The 20432-nt window shown below is 47.1% G+C and overlaps 1 long non-coding RNA gene across 1 annotated transcript in view; it reads right to left on the reverse strand.

Moving 5' to 3' along the window:
• Window positions 1–20432, reverse strand: part of LOC148224318 (uncharacterized) — a 170514-nt gene that overhangs the window by 33245 nt on the left and 116837 nt on the right. The window contains exon 2 of the long non-coding RNA XR_015802367.1: window positions 601–700. This is a non-coding gene — a long non-coding RNA (uncharacterized LOC148224318). The remainder of the gene's footprint in view (window positions 1–600; window positions 701–20432) is intronic.

The raw sequence follows: 20432 nt of genomic DNA on the forward strand, positions 1-20432 counted from the left end.
TCAGACCCAGCTTCAAGCATTGAGGGATTTTCCCAAGAATGTGGAATTTTTATGGCTCTGTCACATTTTGCGACAAGCCTCCAGATTGTCTAAGATCCCCCTGTCAGGTTCAATTTTTCAGGCTCTTTGTGCAAAAATGATACTTAATGGAGGAGCCTCTCCAGTGTGTGCACAAGCTAGGAGTAAAGAATACACAACATATAAGCCATAAATAGAGACACTTTGGAGGCTTTTTAAACATTCATGCTTTTTGCATAATTGATAACTTTCCATAACAGATATGGATGATAAACAGCTTTAAATAAAATGAAAATTTATCGTTGTCATATCATTTATCAGCATTATGTTAAACTGAAAAGTATGGGAAGAATATTGCCATCTTCTCAAATGAAACTGGTGGAAGTGAGAATAATTCAGGAGCTGTATCTTTGCATTCATCAGGGTTTTTTTATTAGATTGCCAACAGCCAAGAAGCTGTGCTAGAACCTAGGAGCCAGAGAAAGAATTGTGTGTCATTGCATAGCCACTGTAAGTCACTGAGCACCTCCTCTGCAGCTCCAAAAGACCAAAAATAAGCCTGTTCTCCAGGGCAGGACATACCATGTAGTGCTCATCTTCTCTGAAGTGGACAGCTATGGATAACCAAAACTCCCAGGCTCCCATTATGTTCCATAGAGGAAGATATATGTTGCTCCTTATGCTGTGAGAGAAGAGAAAGGGTGATTAGCTTGGATCATCGTGTGGCTTTCACACTCCTACAGTCAGCTGAGATGAATCCCACCTCTGAGAAAGACAGAGATTTGCCAAGGGATTTTAAGTCACTCCAAATTCCTTCAAAGTGGGGAGGTCCTGTGTCAGGAAAGTAAACAAAATTTCTTAGTTGTGATGACAATGGGTGTCCCGAGGCACTTCAACATCTCAGCATAAGCTGCTGAGGAAGCTCCTGTGCCCTCAAGCTTCACGTTCCCCATGATTTTTCAAAAATAATTGACAGAGGCTCAGCAGGTCAGCTAACTCTCACAGGGTCCACCCTACTGCAGCCCGCTCGTGCAGATAGGTTTGATTTTTCCAAGTATTCCCATATCATCTCTTTGCTGATATCTTTGTTGACAAGGTCAACAAAGACAGACCAAACAACCAGACATTACAAACCCGCCTTCAAAAAAAGTTAGGAATCATTAAAAAAAAAAAAAAAAAAAGGGAGGGGGGTGTTTACTACTCACCTGCAGCTTTTTTCAACCCATGGAGCAAGGATTTCACATCACTTGAAATACAAGATGTGCTTGAGAGTCAAGGGGTAGTAAGTGCTTTCCTTCACTAAAGGCCAGCAAGCCCCAGCCGTGGGCCAAGGGAAGGAGGTTCAGGCTCCTGGGCACAACCACAGCTGTGCACCATCAGACACCCTGCCACCTCACCCCCTTTGACTTCGAGGGAGCTATTTCAGCTTGTCAGACCCTTCCTCAGCACTCAGAGCTTGGCTCCTTCACCACAGCCAGTACAGCTTTTACTGCCCAGCCCCGGTGTGAGACTGGAACAAGAATATTTATACCTGAAGGAAGCTGGGCTTACCATCAATCCACATGGTTTTAACAAAGAGCAAAACATCCCAAACTTGTTCTCTTTTATTATATATGTATATATATTTAAAAAAAGACCAACAACTGAATTTGCAAAGCCTGTCCCTGACCTCGCAGGACTGCTGCTCCGGCTCCTCCCAGCCAGGCAGCCCTGAGGCATCCTGCTGACTCCGCTTTGGCGGCGGTTCATGCCAGCAGGTCCTCCAGCAGGACCGGGGCCGAGAGAACAAAACATCCAGCCCAGCAGGCCTGGCTCCGAGCACCAGCCCTGAACTCTTGTGCAATCTTCCTTGAAAGGAATTCAACTTGGCCAAGAGCAGAGCATTTGCGCATGGCCTGAGAGCTGGATTGAGTACCATAAACAAAAGGAAACAAAAAGAGAGGAAGAGCTCTGGGTCCCAGGGCGAGGAGGAATGCAGGCATCTGACCCGGGCCAAGCTGTGCTGAGCAGTGTGACGGATGCCCGAGGCAGAGGGGGTGCGGTGTGCGAGGGGACCAGCGGGGAGCCAGGGAGCGGGACTCGCTCCTGCTGCGGTCGGGAGCACAGGGCGGAGGCGCTCACTGCCCCTTTGGCTCCGTACCAAGGAGCTGCAAGTACAGGGACACAAAAGAAGGGAAATGGGGTTAGAGGACAAAAAGGGACTTGGAATATGACCACAAAAATGTATTCCTCTGGGGTCAATTCAAGGTGGCGGGTGAGGAACAAGGACATCCTGCACCTCCAAACAGATGAGGACAATCTCATGAGAACCAGTTGCAGATCATAACTTCCATGAATGACAAGGAGTACTCACACTAGTTTCGTGAATGTGATGGAGGAAAAGAGACTGCTTTTCATGAGGTACCCTCAGGGATATAATTTGGGCCAATCCAGCTATTTTCACTACACAGGAAGTTTTTGCTCCATCCAGCTCAGGCACCCAGATGGGTATAAGGCATCCTTTAAGTCACTGGTGATGCTTCTTGGAGGGACAGGATCAAGAACACCCTGCTCAAACTGACCTGGCTGTTTGCCCTTTTGGAGTTGCACTGAGAAGTTCCTTCACCCAAACCTCTTTCCTGCTCCTATGCAGGGAGCATGGCCAGGGGAAAGGCTCCATGTAGCCAGGGTGTTTCTATGCCTCAGCAGTCCTACTTGGCCAGAACAACCCCTTCAGGCCATTAGTAATTGGTGTTAAATAGAGCATCCCTCCAGCTGTGTTTTCCTGTGCCAGCCACTGAGCTCACACTCCCTGGCCCAGAGCTGGAGAAGCACATCGCTGTCGGGCAGCCACTGCTGTCACAGCCCACGGAGCCTCAGCCCAGCACCAGGGAGGCTTTCTCCACCCAGAGACACTTTACCCATGTATGGCAGAACCAGGCCAATGTAGGGCAGATGGCAGCAAGAAGAGGAAAGCAGTGAATTATTAAAGGATTAAGACTGACCTAAGGAGATAATGAAGTGAGCTCAAGACATCTAGTTTGCCTAGAGGAATCAGGAGCCCACAGGCAACTGGCACATTGGGAAGCCAGCCTAGAGCCTAGAGATAAACTGCTGAAGCCAAATGCAGGGCAAGATGCACTTCCTAACAGCAAAGTGCATTAGGCAGTGACGAAGTTTCCCAAAGGAAGCCTCATCACTTGAATCACTGGAAATAAGGCTGGACAAAATACTGGATCATGTCCAAGAGGGGATAACTCTTCATCAGCAAGGAGAGAGAAGTGAATAAGATGAATACTTTAGTGTTTTCCATCTCCATGAATCTATGTATCTAATGCACTCAGTGCTTTCTCAATGTCTGAAAAAAAACAGTAAGTGCCTTTCCTGTGCCATCAGCACATCTCAGAATGGAGCCAGGATGGGGAGAGGCCTGGGTGGGAGCACACAACCATCTCCTTTGGTGCCCAGGGGCAGAAAAGGTGAATGGCTCCTGGAGTTTTTTGCAAGCAGGCAGGGAATGTGAGCAGAGCTCTGGTTTCTCTGCCCTCCAGCATTGCAGCAAGCCCCTTCCCCACAGCCAAACCCCCAACCCTGCTCTGCAAAACACTCCAGGAGCTTTGTCTTGCACTGTAAAGCATGGCTGACTCTAGCCTTGCTGTCTCAGAGAAGGGAGCCAGAGGAGCCAGATACAGCGCAGCCTCTTTAGCTGGAGTGGGCAGGTGAGGGTCACCACGGCATGAGGGTTAAGGTGTCAGGATTGAGGTACATCAGTTTTGCTTCTTGGTGCTTTCTACTTGCCATGAAATCTTCATCTCTGGAAGTCTGTGCTTCCCTGGGGAAGCTCCCCCTCCAGCCTTGGTCCCTCTGCAGCTAGGCTTACGCACCCAGTGGAGGGCAGTTCCTGCCCTGGGAAAGACACTCATAGCATCATGGCCTCTCTCCTGACAGCTGATCCTGTAATTATTTGGTTGCTGTTAATTGCTGATTAATTCCAGAGTTATGTTATTAACAGGTGGACCAGGGTGGCATGGCAGCAGTGCCTGGTAAAATCATGTACTTCATCATGAGGAAGGGCACTACAGAATTTTTTAGGCCATTGACTAGTTAACCATTAACAACTGGTAAAATCCCAGATCCCTGCATAACAAGGCGAGTCCTCTTGGCGCTGTTAGAAAATCCTATTTCTAGTGGGTTATGAAACAGAGGTTTTGATGTGCTGCCAGGTTTGATGTGGAGCTCTGGGAGCTGAACACTTGCTGCACTGTCAGCTGCCGGCTGAGAGCCGCTTACATAAAGCTTTCCTAGCAACCCCACTTTGCTCTCTCTACATTTGTCTGTCCATCTGTCTGTCTGTCCACCTCTGCAGTGGAAAAACTGAACAATCCAATGAAGAACTGGACTGGCCAGCTCTTCCCGTGCTGACTAACATCCAGTGGTCTGCGGCAAGCCTTGAGCTGGGGAGCTTTTCCATCACTGAGCAACACTTCATGCAAAGCCCACCATCCCCTTCGGGCCCCTTCCCTGCTTCTGCATCAACAGGAGGAAACAAGCATCACATCCTGTGGCCTGCGCCAAGGAAAACAGGAGCGCTGCCGGGAGGGAAGGAGGTGCGGGAGCGGGGAGGCAGCCCTACTGCCCCAGCTGGCCTCGGCATCCCCGCCAAGGGCTGCCCATCTCCTGCTGGGGGGGATGCTGGCACCCCTTGGGGCTCCCTTGGGAATGGGACATGACTCTGTGGTTTGGTTGGCAAAGAGACTAGGTGGAAAGAGGAAAGTGCCCAGATAGAAGATGTCCAGGAGCTGAAAACAGGTCTGGACTTTGAGGGAAAGGCAGAAAATTCCACTGTTTCTCCTGGATGTCTTTGTCTACACTTCCCATGGCTAGCAGCAACTAAAAACTCTCCTGAGAAAAGTCCTTCCTTTACAGGCAGGGCTTGCCTCCTGCCCTACCCCATAGCAGCCCCACGGGCCCCCATGCACCCCTGCAACCCAGGCTGGGTGGTCGCAGCCCTGCAATTTTGGGGGACCAACAGGGGCTGCATCCCACTCCAGGGCCCTTTAAATCGGCGCCCAAGCCAAGAAGATTTCTCTGTGGAATTTCATAAGGAAGCACATGACGAGGGCAGTTGGAAACCACAGCTCTTCGAGCACTGATTACAGCCTACTGAGGAAAAGGAGATTTTTATCTTGCAGGAATTCAATTATGAGACCAGGAAAAAAAAAAGAAAGAAAATAAAGAGGAAAAAAATGCAGTGCATCTGGCTTGTTTAGCCTGAGATTTCTGCACTTTGGGGGCTTTAATTTAACAAGAGAAGTGTGCAAGCATTACCTAAATCATCGTGCTTGCTGGTGTGTGCGCGGTGGTGTTTTTTTTAAGAGGGAAAAAAAAAAATCCACCCCCAAAGTCACCCTGCTGGCAGCTGAATGCAGCAGGGATGATGTCATTGGAACAGTTGGAGGAGAAAAGAGAAAAACAAGTCTGTGTGTGCTAATCCTGTTTGCTGCCCTAAAGGGAATGGAAAGCCGCCAAGGCGAGGAGTTCTGGGAAACCATATAAGGGTGCCAAACAAGCGCCGCCGCCAACACGGGGAACTGACATCTTTGTTCTCCCCAGCTCGGCAGCCGGCCAAAGGCCTCATTTCGGCGCTGCAGCATGATTACACTGGACATCTGCCAGCTGAGCGCTGAGCCCCTTTTCTTCTCCGTAAGCTTTTTGCCAAACATGTAACAGTTGCCATGGCAGTCGCAAGTAAAGTAGGAAAAAAAAATAAAAAAATAACGCTCACGTATAGATAGAGAGGGAGATAAAAAACCAACAAGAGAGCGGAGGCATGCCTCGCTCCAGATGCGCCACATCTGTGGGTATAAAAAGCAAGCAAACTTATTAATCAAAGGTTTGGAGGACCGAGGGAGGGCGGGCGGCAGGGGCCGAAAGGTGACGTGAGGATAAAACAATAAGTTCACACAGGCACACGCACACCGCAGCGGCCGGGCAGGCGGCGGTGGGCTGACCCAGTGGTCTCCTCCCCTGCCTGCATCCGAAACTGCAGGCAAACAGGGTTTAAAATAGAACAACATGGTGGCACTTTCACTATTGCTTGCCTGCCTGCCTGCCTTTTTTTTTTTTCCTCCTTCTCATGTGTAAGAAAAAAAAAAAAGGAAGAAGAAAAAGAAGAAGCTGTTCTGAGGATGAGAAGGGGGTTATTTATAAGCTCTGCATAGCAGAGGGAAGCAGACAACCCAGATCTGGTGGCGTCTTAAGGCGGAAAATCCCATTTCAGCCTCTGGTTCAGGCCAAATGTATCATTTCAAGTTGTGCTCTAAACAGTTAACAACCACCCAGCAGTCCCCTGTTTATAGCAAGCATTTCATATAACTATGCAAGTGCTGCCAGACCCCGATGGGCAGATCTACATGCATAATAGAAGAGGTGTGGTCCCCGCTTGCTTTCTTTTTCCACCCTGAGAGGCACGGGCTAGTTTCATTTTACAAAGAGACCATATACAAAAGAGTTCACTGCCCAGTGAGCTGGAGTTCATCTGGCTATTTATAATCATCTCTTGTCCCCACGCCCACCCTTCAGGCACTGGGACAGTCACTGGGCAATGGTGGCCGTGTTTGCAGCCAGCCCAGCAGCCTGCGAGGCTGCAGTGAAAGGCCAGACAACACTGCCAGGATGGGATGCAATGCCCAACCCATTCCCAGTGGGCCATCCTCTTCAAAGCCCTGGACAGGCTACCTACCTTCCCTGAGGACATTCATGGAGTGTAGGACATCACTGCACTAAGAGGACATCCCCAAAATGTAGGAACTGCTGGAACAAATCTGGTCCAAGCAGTACCAAACAGCTGCAGCCACTCAAGGACCAGCACACCCTGACCAAGCAAGCAGTGAGAAGGCAAACAGCCCCTAAAACAGAACCATGAACAAGTTGGGTCTGGTCCCCAAGAGCCTGCGGCAGTTCCTCTGATGGCAACACTGCAGCACTGAGGGCATGGGGAAGAGGTTGGCTGAAATGCAGAAAAAGGCAGCCACAGTCACAGGAGGTAATGAAGGAGACTGGACTCTCACCCTGCCTCACTGCTGCCTTCCTGCATGGCAATAAGTCAGTTAGCTATGGCATGCTTCAGCTTCCCATTTGTAAAAAGAAAGGATGGTTTTCCTCCGTATCTCAGAGACAGGCTAAGCATCTTAAATCATTAATGTCTGTAAAGTGCATTCATTTCCTCAGATGGAAGCTCCTACTGATGTGTGAAGTATTATTAGGATTATTATTGCTAATAAATAAGGAAGGCAGGGCAATTTTATTTCTTAGTAGGCTTACACATGGCACAAGAATGCAGAGACTGGGAAAGATGTTAATTTGTACCAAAGGTGACCCCCTTGCCAGTGCTAAAGGCAGCATCTGTAAAACACAGAGATAAACCCCCTGGGATGCTGGTGGGTTGCTAGCCCACTGGAGACCTCCCAGGAGTGCTGACCCCCTGGAAGCCCTTCTGGGGTGAGTGGCAGGAGCTCTCAGCCTCTAGAGAGTGGAGGCCTGCTCTGCAGCCCTGTCCTGAACTTCACCAAGAATTGTGGGTGGCCCAGAGGGGGAAACCTGTGCAGGAGGTGATTTTTGCCTCTCCTTAGATGCCTGACTTCTTTTTGGGGTGCACCTTGTCTAAAGCAAGGGTGAGCATTGAGGCATCACACCCAGCAGTCTGAGCAGATGTACCCCTAGTTTGATAAAACTGAGACAGCATTTGCTGAGCCAAGAAAAACTGTTTTCCTACACAGGCAAGGGAGAGAGGGAGGGAGGCACCTCTGCGGTTCACTCCTGTGGGCTAAAGCCAGTGCCTACTTTTTCCCAGTGACAACCAAGGCCCCTCAGGCACCTGCATCTCTCACTGAAAAACTGATGAGCCACTGGGGCTTTTCCCAAAGTGGCAGAGCAAGCAGCAGGTGATGCCATCACTTGCTTCCTTGGTGCTCAGGTGGGCTACGTGGGGCTCCATGCTGCATCTCATCCCATGTCTAAGGGATAACCCTCCCACTGTGTTGAGTGTTGCTAATTGGAGGGTTGTAACCTACAGAAAAATTTGCCAGCGCATTTTCATATATTAGAGCACGGCTGTAAAAAAAGAGATTTCAGGGTGGTGGATTAATGTTACTTGGTTCTGGCCAAGTTAATAAAATATGGTCTGAGTTACTGCCAGGCTGCTTAATTCACTTTTATTCAAAGTGGCTGGGTAATTTCCCTGAGGTTGGCTCAGCAGGAAGCAGAGTCAGCTCTGGCTTTGTCTGCTTCTGCATGTCATCTTCCTGGCTGGCAGCAGTGGCTGTCCCCACAGAACTGGGAGAATGGGGAGCAGGGGGACTTCCCTCCAGCAAGACATCATGTGCTGGGAGCTGCAGAGTGACATCCCTCTTGTCCTGAACCAGGAGGGAGCATGGACTGGGAGCATGTGCTTGCACAGTCTGCCAGCTGCATGCACTGTTACGAAGAGCACCAAAGGTGGTTTCCTCATAGCTGCCCTTCCTGCAGGTTGGTCCAGGATGGCCAGCGTAGCCATCAGCCCCACCAGCATTGAAAATAATCAAACTGTCACTTTGAAAAAGCCAAAAGCCAAGCCTCAGCTGTGCAGCTGCTCAGAGGCACTCTGGCACTGGGGCACTGCCACCTCCTGCAGCCCCTCCCTGCCCAACAGGGATGAGAAGAAGGGCTGAGCATCTTTCCTCAAGGGGTGAGCAACACCAGCAGCCTCCATGCTTAGAAGAAAACCTTTCATATCTCCCCACCTTGCCCCAGTGGAAGAAATTTGCAAAGACAGTACTCTGCCTGTGCAAGCTCTCCTTGCTGGCATCCTCCAGCTGATTAGTTGCCCCCTTGTTTCAGAGCCAAATTTTGTTCCTTTGCCCACCTGCATGGCAGAGCTAATCACTGGCACACATTGTGGCATTAGAAATCAGTGTAGAGGTGCATTCCTATATGTGCTCTGAATCATCATGAGGTTCCCGAGCTTTAAATGGGAAGCAAAACGCGTTGCTTTCTAGATGGACAAATGAAATTTTACACAGTCCTCTTGCTTCTGAAACAAGCTCTGAATCATGCAGAGGGCAAGGTGCCAGGAGTGGCTCTGCTCTCATCCTGGCTCCACTACTTACTTACTGTGTGGCCTCCAAAAACCTCTTAGGGGGTAAATCCTGGTCCTTCCTCCTCCCCACCAACATCCCCAAGGCAGGGGACACCCGCAGGGGTCCACAGGGCTTCATGCACAGGGGTACAGAAGAAGGACATATTTCTCATAAGCTGTGATACCATGCTCCCCAGAAGAACATGGCCTTTCCGCTTTCTCTGCCTTTTGCTCCTCTCCTGTGCTCCTGGCAGAGGAGGATGCTCCCAGTGCCAGAGGGTGCCACAGGGTGCTGAGCAGCAGGGCTGGGAGCCACAAAATGAATTCTGTGAGGCTGCACAAATCTTTTGAGCTCAGAGATGTAGATCCTCCTGCTGCACTGATAAAAGCCTGGGTTTCTAGGTAAATAGAGTACATTAATATTTATTTTAAAAAGCTTGGAATCATGATTTAATATTGTAGAAAGGGCTATTCTTATATGGCGTTTGCAGAGCTTCTTCTAATACAATATTTTCTAACTTCAGACATGGTAACCCAGTAAGCTCCATTACCATGCTAATACTATATAAAAATGATCCTTTATTATAAATCATACTGCACACCAAAAAGGATATAAATAGAGCCCCAGTGCGGCATTGGCATGCTTCATATTTCTCCTGGTTCACATTAAATGAGCCACTAAATTACAGTGTCCTTCTTTATAATATCATCCTCTAAAGCTGAGCATTTTGTGTGTTATGCAGGGCTGCTGTAACAAGAGAAATTAGCACGGCTGGTTTAATTCAGCAAGTCTGCCATGCATGTTAGAGGAAAAGTGTTAAAACGAGCTAGAATGAGAAATTTCATCGTCCTTTCAAAAAACTCACCACTCGTCTGCTTTGCGTGGGGCTTTGCTAAGCCCTGACCCACAGGGTCTCTGCAAGGGTTTAGCTGCTCCCTCAGCTCCAGCAGCAGAGAGAGGTGAGGGTAAACGAGAGGATGCCCCACCTCCTTCTCCTGCTGCAACTCGGAGGTGCGTGGTCCCCGAACACCCTCCGGGGAGCCTGGGGGAGTTTGCTTGCAGACAGAAGCACTAATGGGGTAGAGGGGAAGATGCTGAAGGGGTTGGAGGAGCCATCTTCAGGTTGGGGTCCTGGTTTTGGTGTGCTGCTGGTCCATCTGCTAACAGCATTGGAGTTATTGCTGATTTACATGAATCCAGGTGCAGGCAGCTTCAGGCCCTTGCTAAGTGATGCTGGCAATGTATTTTACTTTTCCAGTTCTCACCTGCAGAAAAAGGGAGGTATTTTGCCCACAGGATTGATGCCTGCCTGTTTGTAAAGCAGCCCAATCTTCTCCCTGACAGCCAGTGCTACAGAAATTTAGGAGGTTATTGTTTGTATTGCAAAATAAAAATACAGTATTCAGACTGGGGCGGGGGGCAGATCCAGCTTGACTGCCATCTCCAATGATGGTATCTGACTGCACTGTAGAAGAAAACCCTCCTGCAGTCCAAGGAGCTGCCTATGCCTTCAGGGACACATAAAGTAATTCAGGTCAAAAATGTAGGTTGTTTTATTTAGCAGACAAAGAGGTGAGGAAAGCAAAGAAGGAGAGGGAAAGAGGAAATGGGCCGCTGCAAAAATACAATCTCCATAAAGAGCTTTTCAGGATTCCCCCCCCAAATTTAAAGTGAAATGCAGATATCTGAGTTTCAACATTTCCTTGCTTGCTGGCCTTGCTAGATCCCAGCTCACACTGTCAGGGACCCAAGTCAGTTCCCTGCAGGGCAGAGATCAGGATTAGCAAATGGAGTTCATGGCTGGATGTAAGGAGTCAAGGTCCTGGCATAAATGGGCTACCAACCCCTTTCAGGGGCAGCAGCTGGGCCAGGGGAATCCAGGAGACCCAGAGCTGGCATAAGCAGCTGGTAAGGAGCGAACCCAAGTCAATGTCACCCAAGTGTTCATTATCTGCAGAGCTGGACCACTTCAAGGAAATTTCCAAGCCAACTTGTCTGCAGCAAGGAAATGTGTCCCCTCACCCATGCTGGGAGGCTGCAGGCTTTGTGGCCTATGAGGATGCCTAGCAAAGCAAAACTGTGCTGTAAATAATCAATGACAAATGAAAGGTTTCTATTACCTGCAGTGCTCCACGACCATGTGAGATAATATAGAAATGGCAGGCAGCCTCCTGGAAGTGAAATAAAACCTCTACAGTGCAGCCCTTGGCATCATATCCCCTCAGCAGAAATCTCAAAGCAAATTGGGGTTATGCAAGCTGTGAAATACCCAGGCTCAGTGCTGAACTGAGGAAGCTGCCAGGACCACATCTTGCTGCTTCCAGAAATGTCTGTCTCCTCTTGGCAGAGCAGGTTATAAATCCCCTGAAGTTCAGTGTACAGACCCCATCAGCGGGGAGGTAAAAGTAGCAAACCTCAGCTGCAAGGCTGAAGCCTGACCACAGGGCAGTCCTAGGGCAGCTCTGTCCACTCCTCCCACCTCTCCCGAAATGCAGGAGCTGCCCAGTGGAGAGCACAGCCTTTGACCTGCACCAGCTACTACTGACAGGGATGCTCAAGCACCCTTCTAGTGTAGATCCTTTTTGGCCTGTACATCCCTGGCTGGTGGCTGCTCAGCAGATGAACAGACATCTCTGTACTTGCACATTGACCAAAATATCGCTGTTGTCAGCAGAGTGCCACGTTAAGGGGCGCTTGCATGGCAAGGAAAGAAAAGGTGAGACTGATGGTGAAATCTTCAGCCCCTTCCACCTCTGTCCTCCTGAGCCCCTGGAGAAAGGCTGTCACAGAGAGTCATTAATTTCAAGACCTTGGGTTTAAAATTGGTCTTGCACAGTAGAGATCACATGTGAAGCAGCAATGGGCTCATAAGGGACAGGTTGAAATGTGATGTCTTTAGCTATTCCCAGGGCAGACCAGGGTATGACCTGCACAGCCTGGACCACAGTCCCCACTCTCTTAAAGCCTGGAGACTTTTGGTTAGTCCATGACAGTGACAAAGGAGCACACAGGAAAACCTGATGGTGTTTGAATCTCGTAATTCAATACAAACCCATTTCTGTAATTTAAGAAACATTTAATAATTTTTAAAAAAAAGAGAGAAAGAAAAAGAGATGATGGCATATAATTTATCACAAGGAGACAGTGGTGTGCTGCACTAACCCTGGGCAAAGGTTACACTAAAGGATGCTGCTGTCATCATTAAGGTGGTGACCTAGCATCTCTTACAAGCCAAATTTTTGTATTTTCTCCTTTAAAATCTACATGCAAAAGCAGAAAGTTAGCTATAACATTGATAAAGGAGGTCTGGTCCCAAGGTGGAATTTTTGGTCAGATTTAAAGTAAATCAAATATAACACCTCAAAAATAGCAGTCTTCAGCAAAGCCCAGAAGCCTCAGTGATTTCTTTCTACTTTGCAACCAGAAAGACAACCAGGGTAGAGAGGAGGAGCAGAGAAAGAGAGATTAAAACAGCTTTAATTTTAGGACTTGTCTCATCAAGAGATAGTATGTGACACCAAAATGAGTCCAATTAAAAATGTTTATAACTTAAAGTTGTTTAATTAGCACCTTCAGAAGTTTCACGATGTTTCCCCACTAACTTCCTCTCTCCCGATGCGCATACATGCAGTGGCAGCTGGAGGGGGAGGGTCAGGGCTGCTCCAACCATATCCCAAGCCTGGATTTCAGCCCTTTGAGGGCATATCAGCCTCCTGGTAAAACCTTAGCAATGAAGGGTCTGCAGAGGCTTCCAGAGGTGCTGGAGGATGCCCCTTCCATTGTCTCTGATGTTGCAAACAAACAAACAAGATGAGCCTGGGCTAAGAAATTTGCCCTGTAAAAGCATGTGCTTCTCTCCTGGAACCCTGTGCCAGTGCTGGCTCTCACCTTTGAGCTGTGTTTCCACCAGTGCTCCAGTACTGATGACAGGCACAAGGCTGGCCCCAGCCTTTGTGTCCTGCATGCAGCACCTGTGCCATGCTGGCCCACGTGTGGGGAAAGAGAAAGAAACCTTCCCTCCATCCTCTCATCTCTTGTATACCCTGGAGAGGTAATGAGAGATGCACATTCTGCTTCCTGCTAGGAAACTCAGTCCCATATGGGTCCCCTCCCAGAGCCACTCCCTGTACCAGTGCTAGGGATGCTCCCACAGACACAGACTGGGGATGGTCAGGGGGACAAACCTTGCCTAGCTTCTGTATTTTGGTTGCCATGGCAATATGCTCATCCCTGTTGGAGTCATTTGGGAAGCACAGAGGTTCAGAAAACGACAAGGAGAAACGTGAGGGCATGGCACACTGTGACAGTCACAAGGTGGGGAGCCTGAGTAAGCAAGAGGGTGAAGTAGGTTTCTTTTGGCTCCGTCTCTGTAGGAGACACAGCCAGCCAGCACCAGCATGGCTTTTGGTGGCAGGTTACCATAAACCAGGGGCTGCTTAGCTGCTGCAGGGCAGAAGCACCATTTCTGGAACCTTGCACAGCAGAGTGACCACAAACCACAACCCATTTTTAAGTGTTTTTTTCCCCAAGTTTTGTACAGATGTAGGAGGATTCAGGAATATAAGTTAGGGCATTTCACAGCACACATGAGATTTCCTCTGGCCTGGAAGAATGCTGTAAAGTGCTAACTGAATTTCACAGAATTGCAGAACGGTTTGGTTTGGAAGGGAACTTAAAGATCATTTAGTTCCAAACCTCCTGCAATGGGCAGGGACAACTTCAATCAGACCATGTTGCTCAAAGCCCCATCCAACCTGGTCTTGAACACTTCCAGGAATGAGGCATCCACAGCTTCTCTGTGCAGCCTGTTCCAGTGCCTCACCACCCTCACAGTAAAGAATTCCTTCCTAATATCCAATCTAACCCTGCCCTCTTTCAGTGTTAAGTAGTTACTCATGTCCTATCACTACATGCCCTTGTAAAAAGTCCCTCTCCAGCTCTCTTGTGGCCTTCCTTCAGGTACTGGAAGTCTGGAATTTCCCCCAGAGCCTTCATGGAATCCTGACTCTTCCTCAACCATAATCCCTAGCCCTTTTGTGGAGTTCATACAGAATATAATTTTTGTTCACATTGATTTGACAACAACACAAAATTTGAAGATGTACCCTCTGAACTAACACCTCATCTTGCTGGCTGAACATCCATCTATAATGGGATGGAGAATATAAAAAATATATCCTTGCTGGATTAAACAGAACACCTCACTTTTTAGTCTCTTTCTAACAACTTTGGGCCCCGTATATACATTGTGTCATGTGTATAAGCTTGTGTTCTTAGGTCCTAAAAATAATAAAAACTTACTTATTTATTATAAATTTCTGTTTGTAGGCTATACCTACAAGAGATACAGTGCCAGGCCATTAGACATCAAAGGCTCCACGTTACAGGCAATCTCAAAAGAGAAGTCAACATGATTTTTCCAGGAGCTCATTTCACTATAACAACAGTAATCCTGAATTTACATAGTGCCTTTGATCCAGACTGCCAAAGCACTTTGTTCTCTGATAGAGAAACAACATACAAGTTACAACTCAATTTGCTCATCATTGGATCATTGGTGTGGATTGGGAGGGTCAGTTTTCAACAACATCCAGCAACTCAAAAAATAGTTTATACTTACGAAACCAAAGGGAAATTTTAAGTTTGGAGAAGGAAATATACGATCATCTTAGAGACGATTTTGCTAAAATAAATGGAGCTAATGGTCCTACTAATGTGAAGGTCAAGGTTCACCTTGGAAATCATCTCTGTGGCAATGTTGACCAGGGAGAGTGAAGGGTTATGCTGGCTTCTGACAACCAAGCCCAGGACTGTTCTGTAACCCACCACTTTATATTTCCCCTACATTGCTACTCAGACATCAGTGAAAAATTAGCACAGCCTTGGTTCAGGGCAGGAATATTAAGAAGGGAAACTTGAGAGATAGGCATGAGTTGGTTCTCACTAGAAAGCCAGCCTCATATCCTCAGTCACAGAAGAGAGGCTAGACACTCTGGCCTTCCTGATGATCACATCATGACCAAGACAATTCCTTTGATGGGTCCTTCTGAAATATAAATTAACTTAATCACTTCTGATCTTGGGAGACAAGAGGCATTTGGGTATTTTGACTGACACAGCCACAGAGTAAGGGCTCTATCCGTCCTAGCAAGTACAGCAGCACAAGAGCAGTGCTGGTGTGCTGTCAGTCCCTTTTAGCTGTGACTGAGCAGCCACAGCTCGGAACACCTCAGGTGCACACCTGCATCTCCTCTCCTGGCACAGTGTCACCTGAGAGGAGCCCAGCTTGCATGCTGCAATCCTCTTTCACAGTATGAATCATCAAACCACAATTATGTGGCCTGACCAGGAGATGTGTTTCTTTCATCCAAATTAAAATGCTAGTGAGAGACACCTTATATGTCCTGGTCCTGCCTCCCTGGCTCCAGCTTTGCTTGTACTCTCTCTGAATCCAAGTTCCTATGTGGACCACCCTTCCCTAGCTGCAAGGCTGAAGTCTTCACAGGCAACCAGGCAGCAGAGTAGTGGTATCTATGCTTTGAGGAGAGCAAATACTCCAAGCTAGATTCACTGGGTCAAGGAGAAGCAAGAGAAGCAAGGTCTCCCTCTCTTGTGCACTTCTGTGGTTGTGGATCTGCACCAGGGCAGACTCCTACAGTGTGCTGTGACAGTGGCTTTCCTGAAGTATTTGGCCTTAAACCTCTGTAATGGCCCTATACTTTGGGTTTAAAGCTGCATTGAAAAAAGCCCTTTGCTGCAAGATTCAAGAGATTACCAGTCTGCAGGGCAAACAATGGCTTCTATTTTGCTGCAAACTGATGTTCTTTTTTGGAAGTGGTTAACTCCAAAATGATGCAAATACTATTGTCAGCCCCTTTGACTCTCCCTGCTGACAATCTTATCATTCAGCTAAAATCCCTCTCCCACAAACCCACACTGCCTCTCAAAGAGCCAAGAGTGCTTGTTATCCCCTTCCCAGCTGCCAAAACCCTCCAGCTGCCTTATAATTACCCCTGTAATGTGCTTCTGCATATCCAACACATAGATCTGCAGCACACTAAAAATTTAAGGACAGCATAAAATAAAGAAACAACAAATTAAGGAGCACAAGGGGTGCTGGAGCAACGACATTGTTAATTTTTCTGTTTACTTCACTGATAATAGCTTTTTTGATCCAAAACTGCTGTATAATAAAGTGGCACACTTGAGCACAGCTGAATGTCAGGGATTCGTTGCTTAAGGTCAGGAGAGACCATTATGATCATCAAGTGTAACCTATAGCATAAGAGATCCACGGTACCACCCCTGTAATTTCTGAGGCTTGCCCACAACTTCTTTTAGGTCTGCAGATGCATCTGTTAGAATGTCACCTAGTCTTGGCATAAGGACTGAAAAGTCTGCAGAGTTAACTAGGATACTGGGATGTTAGAAAAGCCTGGAGGGTGGGGTTTTTTTGTTTGTTTGTTTGTTTTTTAGTTAGTTACCCTTATATAACATTTAGATCCTCTTTTTCTCCTCTGCATCCATTTTGCCTCTGCTTCTAGCAGACTGTACATTTTCCCTAAACGGAAGTCCCCATTCAGAAATTTCTTTCCTACTGCAGCACTGTTATCAAGTTGCCTTATAATTTCTGAATTATGTGAAGCAGATCACTCTGTAGTCTCCCATCACAGGGAGTGCTTCGTGGCCCTTGTACATTCTCACATATTCCCTCCATGTACTTTCATTTAGCCAAGCTCAACTTGCAGTGTAAAGGTCTTTGCATGAAGCCCTGTTCTCCCTCAAAAGTCATCAGAGGAGACATTCCATGTCCTGGGTACTTGACTGCCCTTGGCAGTGTTGTGCTCTCATCTCTAAAAGGAGAAGAAATGTCCGTGTCATTCAGAGGTCTTGACCACTGTCTAATTATTTTCCCCCAGCTCTTCTGGCAGGTGGATCAGGGTGGCTGGGTGAATGGGGACAGCACCTCGCTGGCAGCAGATGAAAGGAGAGTTTGCATGTGCGGGTCGAAGCTCCTGCTTGCCTCCAGCTATCACTAATAGGCAGTGTGAGCTTTGCACTCCTTCCTGCCCTTCTCCCAGCCAGCATGCAGGACCACCTGCCTGCCTGAATCATGCTGGCTTTTGCCAGTTGCTCAAGATATTTCCCCTTTCACATCACTGTATGAAAGCAGGCTGAATGTGTGCAGCTTCTAGTATGTCTAGCAACACATCAGCAGCAGGCTCTTTGCACATATTTATTTCTGGCCCATCTAATCCTAGTGTCATGCACAGTGTGGAATGGGTGAAGGAATGTGCAAAGATGGTAATTAACTGCAGAACAAAAAGCCAAAGCAACAACTGGAGCATGGCTCTAGGGTCTGGATGTCAGGTTGGTGAGGCATCTGAGAGGAGTTTCATTTGCCAGACCTGTTCACCCAACCCTACTTGTAATTCCATCTGGTTTCCAGGAGCATTTTATCAGACCTGGAAATGCAGAATGAGACCCATGGATATAGTGGGAAATGAGCCTCCATCCTTAGAGTTCCATGGATAAACACCAAGCAGCAGGTAGGTATTGATGATTCAGCAACCCTTTCTACGTTGTGCTCATTCTGCAACAGGACATCATTAGAAGAGGTTGAGATATTTTGTTTTCATAGCTTTTTAACCTTTTCCTTCCCAAAACAGTGTTTGTATTTATTTTGGCACCTTGAATGTTTTGAAGAGAGGATCAATTTGAATTTGCTTAAGTATTTTTCCCCCTTAATCCCATTAAGTCAGTCTCTAATTCTTTCCAGGGCTCCCTTCTGTGGAGCTATTTCCTCTTGGAATCATTTACTTTCTGTGGATTGGGAGAATTAATGAGGCAGATGCTGCTTTCATTCTCATCACTGTAAGCCCAAAACAACTTCAGCAGTTTCCTGGCACAGGTCCAGATTTTAGTGGTGTAAATGAGGTCAGAATTTGGCTCAGAGTGCTTACTTTTGCTAAGAGATAAGGGGGTTACCAAAAACAAGAAGTCTTGTGCAGTTTGGGAAAGTCCAGCTGGAAGTGGGTGAAGCACATCATTTCATTGAAAGTCTGAGTTTCTGCATTTCCCCACTGAGAGGCTGTGCTGAGCACTAGAGATACTCAGGCAACAGAGCACATTGGTAAGCAGCCACTCAGGGAAATAAGGACAAAGACTTCCAGGAATGTCAGAATTGTCTACAGGAGCAAACTGCAATGGCACAATCCTAAGTCATACTGAGGAAAAATTGAAAGTTAAGATAGAGAAAGATCAACTGGCTGTGTCAGTCAGTTTTCAGGGGTCTCATTGGGAAGGAGGAAGCAAACAGAGAAACTGAGATACATGCAGAAAGTTCAGGGCTGACATCAAAGGTCAGCATGTACTATGGTGGATAAAATCGAGAAAGACAAAGGAAATGTAACTAGCACAGGACAGGAAGGCGAGCAGGGAGGGATCCTGGCCATAGATTTGTGGTCAGAGGAAGGCTGAGGAAAGCATCAGTCTGATGGCTTTGCAGCAGCACCCCACACAAGGGTCAGCCCAGGTTGGGACCCTCCATGAACCCCCAGCAGCAGCATGGGGCAGTGGGGCTCCTTGCAGAGCAGCACCCTGCCTGCCTGCAGAAAGGGGAAACAAGAGGAGCGAGGCAGCTAGGGCCAGTCAGCTCTATTTCGGTTCCTGGAAATGCACTGGAACAAATAATTAAACAAATTAATCATCAGCACCTAGGAAACAACCAGGAGAAGAGGAACAGCCAGTGCTGATTTGCCAGGAGCAAATCATGTCAAATCAGCCTAATTTAATCCTGCAACAGGTCTTGTGGATAGAGACAAAGCAGGATACTTCTTGTATCTTGATTTTGGTACATCTCTGGTACCATCTTATTTCACGTTATAACAGGTAAATTTAAGGAAACATGCCCTAGAGAAATTACCTTAAATAAGGACTGCAAAACAGGTTGGAAAAAACATGCTCAGAAAGAAAGTATCTTTGTGAAAATACAAGAAAGGGTTGAGTAGGGTTTAACAGAGGTCCAGCCACTGGATTATGAGACAGTAGGCATCCTTATCAGATATGTAGATGACACCAAGCTGAGAGGATCAGAAAAAGACATGAAAGAGGATTAGAATCAAAAATCATCCTGTCATGTTAGAGAAAAGGTATGAAAAAAAGGAGAGAAGCAAAGTTGTGCACAGAGGTAGGTATAGTCAGCTGCACAGGGACAAAATGAGAGACAGATGATTAGGCAGGTGTGGAGCAGTGCAGCAATGCAGGAACCTGAAATGAATAAAAAGTTCCATTTGTCAAACACAAGGCAGTCACTATATCAGTGCACTCAGAGAAAAGCTCTGCCTGTAAAATACACAGCTATGCCCTCAGTTTTACCCAGTGCTGCTACAATATTGTTCAGTTCAGGAAAGTCTGGAAGAAAGTGGGATGAGAGGTCTAGAAAAGAGGAATAGACAATACTATTTCCAGAGAAGGAGGGAATAAATGTCCTCCAGACAGTTCTCTATATCCATTGTGAGTATGGTAAGAAACAAAGTGCCTGGATTGCAGTGAGAGACGTTAAAGTCAGATGCCTGGCAAAGGGGAAGGCTAACCAACACTAAACCAAACTGCCTGGCAAGGATATAAAACCTGTATCCTTGCCTGTGTTTAAAAGCAGGTTGGAAGCTTCTGGAATATTTCTGAAATCAGCCTCTTGAGGTCCTTTCTAGCCATGTTTTTCTCCAATTTTGTGATGAATGGTGTTAAATGAATATTAATTACCTCACACAGGGACACTGACGTTCAGGCTTGGTGATGAATAGTGATCAGCAACAAAACTGTCAGCTTGTGGGGAGGCATCCAGTAGGGTTATTACTAGAAACTGGTGTTAACTCCAGTTTTATTTACCATCTTCATTAATGATCTAGGAAAAGCATTAGACAGTGTGTTTATTAAAACTGCAACTGATACTACAGTGGGGAGGAAATGCAATCACCAGCCAGGAGTGGAAAATAACACAAAGGGACAAAAACTATATATGGCATGGGGAGAAAATGACCTAGCTCAAAAGACATACAGAATAACACATCTAGGAAAGAAGTAGTCCAAAATTAAGACACTCTATGCGAGAAGGAGACCCAAATGCAATGAAACACTTTGTAGGGTTAGCATACAGGAAATTGAACAGGAATTTACAATTTGTCATGTCAACAGAAAAAGTCTCAGTGTGGCTTTGGGCTGCATGACATACCCCAGGGCAGAGAGATAAGCAACTGCCTGATCACTGTTGTGCAAGCTTTCTTTCTGGGTGCCTCCTGACCAGTGTGGCTGCCTGGC

The sequence above is a fragment of the Sturnus vulgaris genome, chromosome 3 (assembly GCF_052056855.1).
Source record: "Sturnus vulgaris isolate bStuVul1 chromosome 3, bStuVul1.hap1, whole genome shotgun sequence".
Lineage (NCBI taxonomy): Eukaryota > Metazoa > Chordata > Aves > Passeriformes > Sturnidae > Sturnus > Sturnus vulgaris.